The following is a 17,115-nucleotide window of genomic DNA, read 5'->3' on the forward strand; positions in this document are numbered from 1 at the left end:
TTCTTGCCTTGTCTATTTTTGCCATTCTAACTGGCGTAAGGTGGTATCTCAGTGTGGTTTTGATTTGAATTTCCTTGATGGCTAATGATTTTGAACATTTTTTCATGTGTCTGTTAGCCATTTGTATGTCTTCATTGGAAAATAAATGAATAAATCTTAATAATAATAATAATAATATATTCCAAGGGCACCTGGATGCCCTTGGAATATATTATTATTATTATTATTAAGATTTATTCATTTATTTTAGAAAGAGAAAGAAGGGTGGAGAAGCAGAGGGAGAAGAAGAAAGAGCCTCAAGCCGACTCTGCGCTGGGCGCAGAGACCCACATGGGGCTCGATCCCATGAATCCAAGATCACAACCTGAGCTGAAACCAAGAGTAGAATGCCCAACCGACTGCACCACCCAGGCACCTCATCCCCTGGAATATATTCTTTTTTTTAAAAAAAAGATTTTATTTATTTATTTGACAGAGAGAGAGACAGAGACAGCCAGCAAGAGAGGGAACACAAGCAGGAGGAGTGGGAGAGGAAGAAGCAGGCTCCCAGCGGAGGAGCCTGATGTGGGGCTTGATCCCAGGACTCTGGGATCACACCCTGAGCCGAAGGCAGACGCTTGACGACTGAGCCACCCAGGTGCCCCTGGAATATATTCTTTTTTTTTTTTAATTTCTTTCTTTTTTAATGTTTTTTTTTTATTATATTATGTTAGTTCTTAAGAAAGTTTTCCAGAAACTTTAATGAGTGGTTTGTTCGTTTATTTATTTATTTATTTATTTATTTATTTATTCTTACATATCTGAGGATATGTATGTTAAATTATTCAAGCATATGGTCCGTAAAACCATTTTATTTAATTCTGATATTTAGTGTTATGGGGAATTTTAAGATCACCTCAATTTCTGTAAGTTGTAGATAACCTGTTCTTTTATCTGTTTAGATTTAAAAATTATTTAATCTTAAATTTTTTTTAGATGTTTGCACCACATGTCTAAGGTATGGGTACCTTATTGTTCTTTTTTTGCCTGAGTTAAAAACCTGTCCTCTTTTCAATTTAGAACATCACTTTAGTCATATATTTGATTGTTTTTTGTTTGTTTTATTTGCTTCTAATCTTTCTTAAATTGAATTTATTGATCCTAACTTTTATATATTCTCTGTATCATTTTGTCTCTTTTGCTTGGTCTCATTAATTTAATTTAACCCTTATATCATGTAAAATTTTCTAAAATTTTCTTCTATATTATATTCAACTTTCTGCTTCCGTAATTCTGTTTTTCTACTGCCTTCAGTTAACTTTGTATTTCTGTTACTATGCTGACACTTATATTATTTTAAATACTAGGTTAATAGTGCTAAAAGTTAATTAGTTCCTGACACATTTTTATTAGTGTCTTCTTTCTTCATAGAAACACTATTTTATTTAAAAACTCAAAACAGATACATTTTTTTTCCATTTCCACAAGTAAATTAACAAGAATATGACTTCCCTGAGTCATCAGGGTAGTAATTAGTATCTGACTCTGTGAATATGGAGAGGGGAATTTTTAAAATCCCAACAATGTTCTACTGTGCATCAGAAATAAATGGAGAGCTCTTAAAAATCAGCTTCTGTATCTCTACCCGTTGACCTCCTGATAGAGTATGCCCAACCATATTTTTTGTTTGTTGTTTTAGTTTGTTATTTCTATTTGTTTTTACAGATTCACAGACGATCCTTATAATGAGATAAGTTTAAGAACTACTGGACTAAAGAATACTAAGCTCCTCATAGAAGAGATGTACCTGGAAAACTGTGTCCTCCCATCTCTATCCTGTATGTAATCCTTCAGAGAAGGTTTTTACAGTAGAAATATACATCAACTCACCAATCACTCTCTTTGAACCTAATGGCATGAATTCTTTAATTCCCAGAAAATAAATTAGCTGCCCTCCCCCACTAGAGTCAACAGCCACTTTCCCCCACAACTGGCATTTCTTGTGTTTCTGAGACACTGCAGAAATACAACAGCTACATTCTATTGAGCATTTAATCTTTACAAATTTTTTCATTTAATCATCCTAACAACTCTAAGGAGATATGTAGTGTTATTTTCTTTCTGAAGATGAGTTAAAGGGGCTTCGAAAGGTTAAGTCATGCATTCAAGATCACACAACTGGTGAAGACAGAATAAGAAGAAAGATCATTTAGCATCACGATCTGTCCTCTTATTCACTTCACCACATGGTTATATGATGCTCTGTAGAAAAAAATAAAACACTATATGCTACATCGCTTAGAGCTCAGAGTTTCCTTTTCCTTCACTGCGGCAAGGACACAATCTACTGGACGGTGTAGGGGGCATGCACTTTGTGGAGGGAAGCCAACATTTGGTACTGAAGTCAAGGAAGGAATGGGTGCCTGGCTGTACAGATGCAGATGGTCTTCAAGAAAGAAATCCATTTTCAAGAGCAAATGGTTATTAAAATGTAACCAACCTCAAAAGATTTTGGAGAGGAAAGCCATTATATGTGAATAGATTATCCTCTTTATCTCTCATGCAAATATTTGGCACTGGGAAAGGGGCCAAGTGTAACATCTGTAAACAGTTTGGTACTGTCCATTGTGCTCTCAATCAACAGTACCATTTGAAAGTTTGCTCTGTTGTCGCTCATCTCAATCTTTTAGAAAGACTTTTCTTCAGATGCATAAAACTGGTGAGAGATCAGGCCACAGTGGGAATTTTTTCTCATGAGGCAAATGTTTCACATACTGAATGAAACGTACGGTATCAGTAATTAAGAGTTTAAAACACTACTGACAGAATATAATAAAGATGGAAAAGAAATATTGCTAAAGCACTAGGTAAAATGAAAGTTTTAATCAAACATGGTATTTGACATCATGTGCCCAATATAGAAATCATTGTCTGAATTTTAAAATATTTCTTTTGATTTAATTTAAAAAAACCCACTCAGTGGTTCGATTCCATCCTTTATAAGAAAAAGAGGACAAAATTAACTGGAGATTATTTAAATGACAATAGTATGTCAACTCATATCTTCTGTTTAATAAAATGAAAGATAAAGTCAACCAAATTTCTGACATTACATAGATTTTTTGTTCACCTTTTATCTAGTACTGGTGTCTAATCAAAAAAGTCATGATATTACAAATTTACTTTGACATGCTTTGGTTGATTTTATTTTCCCTATTATGTCCAGCATGATGATACATCACAGAGTTTAACCATAACATGGTAAAGTCAGAAGTTATATATAACACCTGTTAATTGGATGCAAGGAGTCTTTGAGTGTGATTTCTGGAAGAAAGTAAAGGAAAACAGCAATGAATATTTTGGAAGATGACTTCCCAGTTGGTTCCAATGACCTTGCAGGTTTGAGGTGCTCTGATCCTGTCAAATATCTTCATTTTACAGTTGAGGAAATGGAGGGACAGACAAACTAAGTAAAATCAAACCACTTATTCCTGACAGAGGGAGGTTTTGTCAGCCAAGTTTCTAGTGCCCATTTCCACATTCAGGTACAGATCAGCTTCTCTGACAGATTCCCAGATCAGAGTTCAGTTTGTTTAAGGTCAACAAGCTCTTTGCCCACACTGCTTTGAGAGGAAGTCCCACTTACTACCCCCAAACATGCCCATGATAAGCCCTTCCTCTGGGCCACCAAATCACTTCTTTAAGGTTAATGCTTTAAAGACTGTTACTAAAATGAAGATATGCTAGGCATCCTTATATTATTTTTATCTTAACTCAAAATGGTGTTTCAGGTTAACTGGATATTACCCTAGGAAGTCACCAAAGAACTGAATTTATAAGAGATCAATGAGGCAATAAAGCCGTAGCAAAGTGTCAAACAGGTCAGAGTTCAAGTCTCAATTATGCTTCTCACTAGATGTACAAATTGAGAAATTTTACTGTCTTTTCAAAATGTGGACAAAATACTTACATCTTAAAGTGTTGTAAGTGCTAAATACGATAAAGGAATTTTTAGGAGCATGATAATTTATTGTAGTTATTCTTTTGAGCTTCAATAAAATATCTTATCTGAAGACTGTTTAGTCCTATTTAGCCCTAAAACTCCTAGTCCATTGAGGGGCACCTGTGTGGCTCAGTTGGTTAAGTGGCTGACTCTTCATTTCAGCTTAGGTCATGATCTCATGGGTTGTGAGATCAAGCCTCACATGAGGCTCCACACTCAGCTTGAAGATTCTCTCCCTCTGCCCCTCCCTCCACTCATACTTAATCTCTCTAAAATATATAAAGAGATCTTTAAAGAAAACCTATATTGTTAGTCCATTGTTAGGGATTAATTCTTTCGAATTAAACATTGTCTTCTCTGGTTATTAACACTTTTTTAAAACAAAGCCTCCTGATGACTCAATTCATGAAATTCTAATAAATCACAACCTTTGTGTAAATGTACCTACTTTAAACATTTCCAAGATGAGATGAGCCGGCATAGCATGCACCTAGAACCTGTGATGAGCCAGTGTCTAGATGTAGGAGAGACACTGTGGAGAAAAGAATAGGAAAGTTGAAGAACATGGATTGTTGTGCAGGAGGGCATCTCTAGATATTTGCCAATAGATGTTTAAAGGACTGGTGGGAAATAGGTTTGGAGAGGACAGAAGAAGCAAAGTGTTGAAAACTGTTTTCCAGGAAAGGTTGACTAAATGATCAAACCACTCACTTAAAGGAAGTGGAGACATTTTCAGATTCTTAGAGTGGCACAGAATTCTGATCTTCAAGTCACCCCAAGGGGTACCTGGTAGCCAGTACCTACATTCTCTTTACGACTGAAATGGCAAAACTCTCTGATAGCTGAGGGGCATGAGAACTATCTTTAAATGTGTGACTGTTTCCTTTGTGAAACAAACTGTTTATGTCTCCAAAAGGAAGTCAAGAATCAATGTATTCATATTACAAGAGGTAGTTACAGTCATTTCCTCAAAATATTTCTTGAGCCTCTTCTGTAGAGAGTAAGAAGGTGACATGTGACAGTTAAGCCTACAGGCTCTGCAGTTAGATTACCTGGCTTCAAGTTCCAGTCCCACCACTTATCCTTGTGATTATGTGTAAACACATTAATTAGTCTTTTCCTGACACACTTTACTTATCTATAAGATAAGAATAATAACAGTATCCATAGAATTGCTGTGAGGATTAAACAAAATATTACCTACAAGGTTGTGATACTCAGTATATGTTATTATTATGATTATTATCATTGTTGCTGATTTTTTTCTATGTGTGCTAACTGTAGGGAATATTAGATATATAACAAGACACACAGCCTTACTCAATTCCCACCTATCACAGATTCAAGGTTGAATCTAAGCTGTGACTATCAGTAGGGCATAGACCCAACTGATCAATTGATCAGGTGATCCCAGAACTCCATTTGCAAGAATAATGGAGCTTCCAGTAGCAACACCTCAGCAATTTTAGAAGAAAAGTTTTTCTGAATGCAGTGTCATATCTGTCATTTCACACTCATCTCAGAACTCAGCTACTTTTGGAGTCAAATCTGTCCTGTGAATGGAGATGAGGCTGGGCAGTGAATTAAAAACCCTGAAGGCAGGGTCGGGGAGGGATGGTATGGACCATACAAGCAACAACAGAGTACACCACAAAAGTGGGATAAACAATGTCTTTCCCGCTACTTTACAGATTACTGCACAGTTCAGGGTTGTCCCAGCTACTGCTGACCCCAGACAATGGGGTGGATGGTGACAAGTCAGTAGTGGGAGACAATCACACCCGCAGAAGTGTCAGGTTCTGCACGACAGTTTTCTGAACAGTTGATTTGATGTGTTGATCAGTACTTCTGAGACATTTTCTGGGACAATCAGAAATACAAGGAGTTGCGGGAGACAATTTTGAAGGAGTTGGGTTCCTATGTGAGCCAGTGTGGGGCATGAGCCCCTAAAGTATGGATATTGTTTTAATTGGGACCCCATTTGAATCCACAGACTGGTACACATGGTCTGGGGTACCTCAGTTTATATTAAGGGAGAATTTAGTGATTAAAGAAATTTCAAAATGGAATGTAGCACCAATAACTGAAGTTGATCAAGCAGAACCCAAAGTCACTCAGTCAAGATGCATTAGATAGAGGACTAATTTAAAGTGCAGGAATAAATGACCTCTTAAGATCCTTTCTAATCCTGAAATTCTTGGAATCTCTAAAATTCTTTGGAACTTTAAAGTTCTTTCTAGTCACAGTCTGCCTGCTTGCTTTGCAGATATTTTGATGAGTGTGTAATCAATTTTGTCTACAGATAGAGGTTGTCTGCATTACAATAATGGCCCATTAGGATGTGAGATACCCCATGATATTGGGACCAGACCTTATTCACCTTTTTATACTCAGGAATGAGGACCATGGCTGGAGCTTGGGGTGTAGAACTGAATGGAAGTGGCTCTTAGATTTTTTTCTTTTAAATTCTTGTGTTAATGATTTTGCTAGTTTGCTATTTAACAATGCTCTATTTATTAGGCTCAGAAAATACTTTTTGATAGTAAGTGAGATATAAATACTAAAGAAATAGACAAGTATTACATGATAGTTAATACATAAATAAAAACCTTGCTACATATACTGTTAACTGACCCTTGTACATTACCTTGCACACATGGGGCAAGACTATATAGACATATTTTTTAATGTAGCTGAAATATTTAGGCGATCTGACATTTATAAGTTACTTCCATTTGATATTATGATGGTTAAAATAATTTATTACATATTTTTTTCTTATCTATAGCTGCTTTGTGGCATTGTATAGTGGACAAAGACTTAAAATGTTAATTGTTCTGGGGACATTTTTTGGAGGGAGGAAAAGAGGGGGTAAACATTTTAATGTTGATCAGAGTTTTAAGCCAAGCCTGATGATAGAACTATGAGCATGAAAGCCTAATAATAAAACTTCTGGTATCATCCTACAAGAGTCAGAGATTCCTGACACTCAGAACTGGAAAATCTGGATCCCCATTCTTTCTCAGCCCGCTGCGTGAATGAAATGACTTAGGAGTAGGCACTTAAACTTTCTAGGTTTCCCCCTTTACAAAGTGAGGATACCGAACTGGGAGTATTAACGTACTTTTTAGTGCTAGCATTTTATTCTACTTCAGTTTTACCTTTTCTTCTGTACTTTACTTCATTTTTTTTCTGAAGGTGTCAATGGCAGAATAAAATTCCTTTACACATTTATAAGTTTTTTTCTCCCGAATAACAATAACTTGGTTCATTGCTTGAAAAAAAGCAAAAAAATGTGAGGAAAATGTAAGGAGAAGCAAATGAACAAAGGAGAGACTGAGCAAACACAGAGGTAGTAATGCTTGTGAGTATGGTATTTTATCCTTTGGGTTTTAAAGAGAAATTAATCATTTTCTCCTGGAATGCTCATTTCAAACACATGTGAATTGTGACCAAATTTTATCTCCTGCCACTGACTCCACTGGGAAGCTTCTGGCAATAAATCTCTATGTCAGTATACACTGTCTCCCAGAATTGCAAACATGTCAGAATGGAAAAATTTGGGTATACTGGAAATACGAAGATAGGTCAGGGTCATGTTATATGAAACAGTTTTTTATTCCTCTAAGGAGAAATGGCAAGGGTTATGTCCGAAATCAGAGACAGTGTTTTAAGTCACATGATGATAGCCATTTAAAGACTAAGGAGAGTATGGAGCAATCACATGTGAAAATTTTGTATAATTTGGTCATTCTGTTTTTAAATTGAAAGGAGAGGTAAGTGGAAACCCTTATGTGAAGTGCTGATATTTTAGAGAACATTAGAGAATCACTAGGCACTAAAGGGGCACAATGTCTTATTGGGTGAGAGACCCGGGAACCAAGGGGTCATTCCTTACTCTTTTTCTCCAGTCCTGAGCAGAGAAAGTTTTATTTGCTGTAAATGGCTGGATGCCAGGCTACTATTCAGGGCAAAAATGAGGTTTCTTGAAAAGGACCATGTTCTACAATGGTCCTGAATAGCAAGTTATTTATATCTACTTGGCAAATGTTATTAAATAATAATGATGAACTTCTGACAAGAAAACCAAAAGAACAATATCTGTCTGTGTGTGGCACAGGGGAATATACACACTGGGGGTTGGTATAAAAAGAGACTATACAGAGATTTGCTCTAGGTCACAGGTGTAACTAAAGAATTGTATTTCATAGAGTCAGGGAAAAATGGTTTAGTTGACTTTTTGAATTTATTATAAAGTATTTGAGGCACTAAAAGCTGTAAAGAGTAATACAATGATCACTCATGGATGGAGCCACCACCTACTTCAGAAATGAGATGTTACTAATGCAGTTGAAATGGATGTGGAAACCTTCCCTACAGTATTCTCCTCCATGTCCTAGTGCAATCAATAGCCTATACCCAACGATTGTTGTTTCCATGAATTTCATGTAAATATCTATGTAATATATATTGTATATTAAATGTATGATACATGTATATAACATATATTGTATATTATATGTATGGTATCTGTATACCATACATATATGTATACATATATCCACATATGTGTGTTCTTTAGGGCATATTTTAAACAATATTTAATATTCATTGTGAATTTTTAAACTACATATAAAATTATCATTCCTTAATATCCTTCTGCAACCTGCATTTAAAAACATTTTTGCTTGGTATTGTTTGTGAGAATCATACATATTTATCCATGTTCCTTTAATTTATTATTTTTATCTACTGTATTTCATTGTAGGAATATACAACAAGTCCATCAATCTAGTCTCTTATTGAGAGATATTTGGGTTGTTGTTAATTTTTTGCCATTGCAAATAATGTTTCTACCCACTTATTGAATATTTTTTTAGGTTTTCAAATATATACCTAGAAATGGGATTTCTGGGTCTCAGGGTATATATAAATATATATATGTACTTTGTTAGAATTTGCCAAATTGCTTTCCAAAACATCTGCAACATTTATATTTACTGCTATTACTGATTTAGTCCTATTTGCCCATGTTCTGGATTTCTTATGGATATGTTATCACCTCATTTTATTCAAGATGTTGGCTGTGGGTTTTTTGTTTTGCTCTTCTATTTTCTCTTTATATTTTTATTGGGACTTGGGGATATTTTATAACCAAATTACCACCAAACCTTGATTTGAAGCCCTTCTTTTGCTTAAACCAAACTTTTAAAAGAGCAAACTTTTCAAACTTTTGGGTTTTTTTGAAGAAAATTTAAAAAATAGACAGTGGTTATATTTTTATATATATCAAAAGAGCATAATATAATAAACATTTTATAATTTTAGAAAATACACATTTGAAAGAAATGTCGCCATAATAAAATCTAGCTTTTTTAGTTAACTAAGAAGCTTAGTCTCATAACTCAACTGTTCTTCTAGAAATATGAGAAACCCACACAGAAAATTTTCTCTATTAGATTAATATTCCAGTAGACATAAAATTTAAAAATAAGTAAACAGTTATAATCGGAGGGCCTGAAAATCTCCAGGAACTAGAGGATTTATCTGTAGAAACGAAAATTTACACATATATTAAGGTAATAATTATTCTAAAGAGCTAAGCGTTTATAACTACCTATGCCTGGTACATAATAGGAAATCAAATATTTGTTAAGTTAATGAATGACTTTTCTTATCATTCTTCATTTTTCACTGTGACAACTATGATTATTTTGTAAATAAGAGATCACACATCTAGCACTTCAGGAACTTTTTGTTTCCTCCTCATATACTGATATTATGCCATACTCTTGCCAGATGAAGGATGACACTTTTTGTATGATCTCATAATCGAAGGTTGTAGATATGGGTAAGAGAATCAAATGCAATAACATAGCTTTCCATTCAATGGAACTTTTTCCTATAAAACAGATTTTATTAATTCAACCAAGTATGAACATTAAACAATCTTAAATTTGAAAAATCTTACTTTAAAGATAGCACTAAAGAATTTAAAAATATATGACATTTTCCTCCAATCAATTTGTAGCTTCTATTAATTACTATTATTTAGTCATTTATTTACCCAATAAAAATCAATGCTCAAGTAGTTGTTTTGTCTATTTGAAAATAAATTGTATTTTTTTTGGTAGAATTTCTCACAAATCTCAAAATCTCACTTTTATACAAGTGTTCTGCTAAAAAATAATTCTTTTTCTTTTTTGGAGATTCAAAGCACTCTAACATCTTATAATAAAAATTTCTTCAGAAAAGAAACTTGTCTGTTCTTGTTTAATTCATCATTTCCTTAATTCATTTGACCAGAGAATTATCTATTCAGGTAACAGACTGTTAAGCCCCTGCATTAGTCATATACCATGGAACATAGTTTGGGAAACACTCTCAGCTTACGAGCCCTTTTGTGAAAGAGTCACGCATCAATTCAGACACATCTGAGCTGCAGGGATATTTGGCACCAAAGGACTTTATAGAATGTCTCTTCACAATAAGAAAGTTAGTGCCTGCTGTAATGAATAAAGCTATTCTACTGATCTGACTTCCTATTTTCTTTTTTTATCTAAAAGAAGGAAAATATGTTATAACAAGATCCCACGATTTTGCAATAAGATAATATAAAATATTAACGTTAAAATCTATGGTTATCATTTCCCTAATATGAACGAACTATTTTATTCTCTCCCAGGCATAAAATTTGTACTGCCTATTTTGAAATACCTTGAGGCATGGCAGTATATTTATAGAATGACAGGATGGAAAGGAATTGCTAAAATCTCATGTTACATTTGGCTATAACTTCCAGGGATAAGGTCCAACTGATTATCCATTCAGGTTCAATTACATGGGGCAAGACTTAGCCTTCAAGGGCTATAGCCATGAGTTTTTGGAAACAGATCACCACCATGGGACTGAAAATGAAGTGGTATTGTGTGTTAATAGGTGAAGAGAGCACTGTGGAGAACCAATTCATTTATTCATTTAGTCATCAAATATTCACAGTCTCTGATCTCATGCATCTCAGCACTCCCACACAAGTAAATAGCTAACCACAATGCAAAGTGATGCAGTCATATTTCACGGGACCATAAGAACAACATCTAACATGGATGCGAGTGAAGAAGTGGAGACTACTGTTTCAGATGAGAGAAGAGCCAACAGGGACTCTTCTGTACCTCATTCACAGCCTCATCCTTTCCCTGCTCTGTACCTCAGGAGTGCTCACCTCAATAGATTGTTTCTTGGCCTCCTGAGTCAGCTGATGTCTTAGAAGATATGGACTGTGGTTGACACTGAAGCGAGGGAAGCGAAGAGGCAAGTTATTTTTGTGACACCAGTTCCTACTGGGCAAGCTCTGCCAGGATTCCAGCTTCCTCTAGCTAATTCTAATAATCTTGTCTTCTCCCTTTGTCTGTCAAACTTAGGGATGGTTTTCTGCTTTCCCTACTCTCAGAGTTGACCCACTCTGCCCTGGTTATTCCTAAACTTGTCCTTCATATGCAAAGTCGATTTCCTGTATTAATTTCCTGTGTTTTAAATACTCAGAGGGGTTTGTGTCTGTTTTTCTCTTTGTATTCTGATATAGAAGGCTTCCTAATTCAGGTAAAATCTGAACTGAGTATTTTAAGGTTAGTAGGCATTATCTAAGCAAATAAGAGAAGCAGAGCATTGGTTCAAACTTAACAAGAGTATAAATGGAAACATGTCAATCCAGCTTCTTAATTCTAGATAGTGTTCAGTATATTGCAGTGGCCTCGTTGTTTTCTCTAAATTGCCATTCTACAGATGTTCAACTTTAAAGGCGAAGGGTTTTTTTCAATTATTTATTCCCTTTCCTTTCAAAATGTTCTGGAAACTCATATGAAAATTTGTGTACTTCTCCCACTCATGTTCAACTTACCAAGAGACAGGATGTAGAGTTTAGACAAGTTTCTGAAAGTCTAGAACTATTTCTTTTTCTTTGAGAACTATTTCTCTTTATTTGTGAAATGAGAATAATAATGCCTACCTTTGGAGTTTTTGTGAGGATTATATAATGAAATATGGCACATAGTTGGTAACTAGTATCTTTAATTCTCTTATCGCATCTGCAAGTATCATTTGTCAACATACTATAAATGTTAGCAAGGCCAAGTATGGTTCCTGGGTAGAATGGAAATTAGTGAGGAATGAAAAACAGTAGTAACCAATGTACAACTATGCCAAACAAGGGAGTCATCTGTTCACTGATCAATTTATTGATTGATTCATATGTATTCATTACTATTTATTAATTATCTACTACATGTCTATGTCTACTACTTTGCTTGGTCCTAGGTTTTAAAAATAATCTAGACAAATTCCTCAAAGAATGCATGATTCTGAGGTAGAAAAGAAATAAAGAACCCATACAGGAGGATGTGCTATGACGGGAAAATACACTAAATATTGTAAAACAAAACAAACATATCAGAAGGGTGACTGAGTTTTGGGAGTGCAAAGAAGGCTTTCTGGAGATGTTATCCAGGCAGAATTAACCATGTAAAGACTAGAGAAAAGAGAATTTCATGCAGAGGAATCAGAATATGCAAAAGCCCAAAGACAATGAGACACCATACTTAATTTTTTATGAGAAGCTAGGTAAACAACTGTAAGTGTCTTGATACTTCTCAGAGTAACTTTTTCCAAATCTTTCCAAACATGCTATTTTGAATGGCTTTTCCTGGGCATATCCTAGTTGCCATATATTTCTCTGAAATGAGAAGATAAAAATTATGTCTAATAACCTAATGAGACGACTAATACTAATTACAATACCATGCCTTAAAAGCCACTGCAATGAGAATTCTCTTCATTTAAAAAAATACTGTACTGTTAGAAGACATTCAGCTTATATTCAATTATATCCCCATTTGTTCTGTTGCTTGTGCCTACATTTTGCAAACTGGTAGACAAGAAGCCTGATTTGATTCAAAGCTGTGTTTTTTTTGGCCTGCACAACTTAAACAAATGGAAATAACATTTTAAAATCTAGAATATTCATGTAAAATAAGGGTTTATAATTTCTCATTAAGAGTCAAAAGTTCTGGCAATACTGGATCCATATTCTTGCATGCCCAGACTGGCAGGCACTGATAAAGCCTGACCTGTTCAAGGTGGGCATGAGCTACTTTGCCACAATCACTAGCATTTAGGGGCTGTAAGCCCTGAACGTAATGCCCTGCAGACTTTGCTCATTTGCAAAAATATCTGCCTGGTTGCATGAACCATTTTATTTTACAACCCTGGCCTAAATTTCTCTAGTTTTAATCTGGATATTTTTTTTCATCCTTTTCCATTCTTCAATTTATAACCTTGCATTTTATCCTGCTTCTGTTGGGCTCTTTCCAGTAAAATGAAGTTATATTTGTTTTGATTTATTAAAGACTTTTTCGATTTATTTTAGAGAGAGAAAGAGAGAGAGCACGTGAGTGGGGAGACAGACAGAGGAAGAAAATTCTCAAGCAGACTCTCTGCTGGGGATGGAGCCTAACGATGCAGAGCTCTATCTCAGCACCCATGAGATTATGACCAGAGCTGAAATCAAGAGTTGGACGCTTAACCAACTGAGCCACCCAGGTGCCCCTATATTTTCTTTTAAAACTTAAAGGTTAAGTCAATCAATAGAGTAAATAATAAATAGCTTTCATGTTTTAAATATATTTGTTTTAATGGTATTTTGCCTGTATTAAAAATGCAAAATGGGTTTGGGATTACATATCAGGTCATGTCTGGGCACAAATGGACTTTTTACACAGTGTGAACCTTTTCAGAAGTATCATGTTGCATGGATCCTAATTTCTTCCAAGATATGTTACTGCCTGCCACACAAAATGAAAGCCAAGGGTTTGGTTTGGAGAAGCAATATCAACTCAAAAATATCTATATGTTTTAAGTTATAAATGGTCTTAGATTCAACTGGTTGATGGAATACTTTACTGCATGACTCTTCCAACTGTATATTTAAGCACCATTTCTGATATTTCTGATAACATGGGAATTTTAAGATTTATAAGGCAAATTCAACCCAACTGAAACATCAAGTGATATAAAATTTTAAAAAATGCAAGGGAGGTGGGTGGGGGGATGGGTGAAATAAGTGATGGGGATTAAGGGGTGCACTCGTGATGAGCACCGGGTGTTGCATGGAAGTGTTGAATCATTCTCTTCTATACCTGGAACTACTATTACACTGTATGTTGCAATTACACCGCAATTTAAATAAAAAGTTAAAAAAATTAAGGAAATAAGAGGAAAAAATACAAGGTAAAAAATCCACAAACCTAATCTTCTGATCTAATATGTTAGCATAGTTATATAACTATATATATATATATATATATATACACACACACACACATATATATAAAACTATATATATAACTATATATATATTACTTATAAGGGGCTGTGTGATTGCATTGTCTTATTTGATCTTAACTATCATAGTTGGTTGGATGGATATTATAATCTCTCTTTAACAGGTAAGAAATCCCATGCTCACTTAAGAAAAGGAATCTGCCAAAATTCAAGTAGATAATAGATCTGGAACTGAAACCCCCAGATTTCTATATTTGAGCTAACTCATTTATACAATTAATATTTATTGAGTATATGATTTATTCAGTCTTTCTGCTAAATACTAGGGTTATAGGAATGAATAAAACAGTTGCCACCCTCAAGGAACTCACAGATACACAAATAAGGATAATACAGTATGGTTGGTAAAGTAATACAGATATTCAAAGTACATAATAAAATACTCATGAGGGCACCTCAGTTTGCCTTGGAATGGAAAACCTGGTCAAGGAGCATGTCTTCAAGAAGGTGGCAACTATAGGAAGACTTAAGGGTGAAAGGCTATCAGAGTCAGGTGAGGTTCAAAGAACAAGTAGAAGTTCCTTGGATGAAATGCGAATGAGAAATGGTACACAGAAGGCAAATGAGGTAAAATGAGTGAGGATGGGGGTTGGGGGGAAAGCAGGAAATTATAAGCAATTGACACTCCTAGGATAGAAAGTTGAAGGTAAGGAGAGGCAAGACGTGAGGCTGGCAAGATAGACAGGGACAGAAGCAGCACTGGGCACCACTCTAAGACTCTGGCCTTTATCCTGCAGCCTAGGGTTTAAAGAAAAATAAAAGAATGCATTAAAAATGGTATACAAAAGGGGCACCTGGGTGGCTCAGTTGAGTGACTTTGGCTCAGGTTATGATCCCAGGGTTCTGGGATCGAGCCCCGTGTCAGGCTCCATACTCCGTGGGGAGTCTGCTTCTCTCTCTCTCTGCCCCTCTCCCTGCTCTCTCTCTCTCTCAAATAAAAAATCTTAAAAAACAATAGGATATAAAATATCAAACTGCATCACACTTAAGTTATTTTTTTAAACTTTTTTTTCAGTTACATTTTTGTATTGTACTGTACTGTATTGAACCTGATGTCATGGGTATTTCTATAGTTCTTAATATGCATAAAAAATGTGTAGCAAAGAAGTGTTAAAAAGTATGATTCTATTCCTGTGTATGGCCCTAGCAGAAAAATTCATGTATATTTAACATAAGATATATACAGGAATATACATGGTAACACTAATCATAATAGTCAAACCCTGAAAACTATCCAAAGTCCATGGATAAAGTGGAAACAAATTTTGACACACCCATACCATTGAATTTTATGTAACAATGAGAATGAATGCTCTATAAACACACACATATCATTAAAAATTCTCACATTTTGGGGCACCTGGATGGCTCAGTCAGTTAAGCATCCAACTCTTGATTTCAGCTCAGGTCATGATTTCAGGGTCATGAGATTGAGCCTCGTGTGGCGCTCTGTGCTGAGTGTGGAGTCTGCCTGAGATTCTCTCTCTCCATCTCCCTCTGCTCCTCCCCCCCACCAAAATAAATAAATAAATCTTTAAAAAATAATTCACACATTCTATTTTTTATGTATAGTTCAAAATGTGACAAAACTAATTTATATAGTTAGAAGTAAGGATGCTGGTTACAATGGGTACAGACTGGGAGGGGGTGGTTTGTGGGGTGGAATTTAGGTACAGGGAAGGGACATGAGAAGGACTCTGGGATGTAGTTTTATTTACTTAATTTTTGTTCTGGGTGTTGGTTACCTGGGTGTGTTTACTTCTCTCTGGGGAATTTGCATTGTGTGAGTTTAGATGGGAAGTAAGGCTTCCAAAGGAACTTGGCCTTTTCTCTCCGCAAAGAAGCATGACAAATTCAGCGGCACCTGCTCAGGACTTTGAATCTGGTATGCCAAGATGGAAGAACCCTGAGAGAGCCCTCATCCCAGTGGGTCAGTGGTCCTACACTTACAGCAGCTATCATCACCTAGGGTGGAACCAGCAAGGAGGTCAAACAAGCTTGCTGTGCGGTGCCCTTGGCCACATTCTCTGCTGCCTAGTTTCGTTTTCTTTCTTCTGGTCTCCTAAGCCTGCTTCAGTATCCTTCTTAGCAATTTCACGAGCCATCAAATATAACTCCATAACTTAACTTTCTGCTGAGTTAACTTGTCTTAAAAAAAATACAAGTACTCCATGAGTCAAAGTGGAAGGATTGGATCATCCAGGCAGTTTGTGCAGGGTGAATAAAGTAGTGGATATAGTAGATGGCCTGGGAAAGGTTAACATTAAACCAGTGGGCAAAGGAGAATGAATTTGGAAGGGAAGCAGAGAATTAATCCTTACAGAGCTAGGAGAATGAGGAGCCTGTAGCATCTGGGAAGTGACAGGAGTAGAAACTTTTAAGAAAATAATCAATAGTGCCAAATAAGGAGGAGGGCTTCAATAAAATATTGTTGGAAAAATATCCCCTGGATTTGGCAATTAGAAGGCAGTAGATGACTTTATAAGAACTGTTGCAGTAGATTACAGAGGGTATTGAGGTGTAAATGAGAAGGGAGGTAGTAGAGGGGGTAAATATATGCAACCCAGCTGTCACTCCCGTCCTAAAAAATATATATATTATATTTAAATATATATTTAATATATATATTTTAAAAGATTTTACTTATTTATTTATTTATTTATTTATTTATTTATTTATTTATTATTTGAGAGAGAGAGAGAGCCCAAGTGGGGAGGAGGGGCAGAGGGAGAGGGAGA

The 17,115-nt window shown here is 35.5% G+C and overlaps 1 long non-coding RNA gene across 1 annotated transcript; it reads left to right on the forward strand.

Moving 5' to 3' along the window:
- The first annotated feature begins 490 nt into the window (after positions 1–490).
- On the forward strand, positions 491–2,276 carry LOC130543542 (uncharacterized). Its single transcript, XR_008958964.1, has 2 exons — positions 491–637; positions 1,705–2,276. It is a non-coding gene; the product is annotated as an uncharacterized LOC130543542 (long non-coding RNA).
- Positions 2,277–17,115: the final 14,839 nt, after the last annotated feature.

The sequence above is a fragment of the Ursus arctos genome, unplaced genomic scaffold (genome assembly GCF_023065955.2).
Source record: "Ursus arctos isolate Adak ecotype North America unplaced genomic scaffold, UrsArc2.0 scaffold_13, whole genome shotgun sequence".
In the NCBI taxonomy this organism is placed as follows: domain Eukaryota; kingdom Metazoa; phylum Chordata; class Mammalia; order Carnivora; family Ursidae; genus Ursus; species Ursus arctos.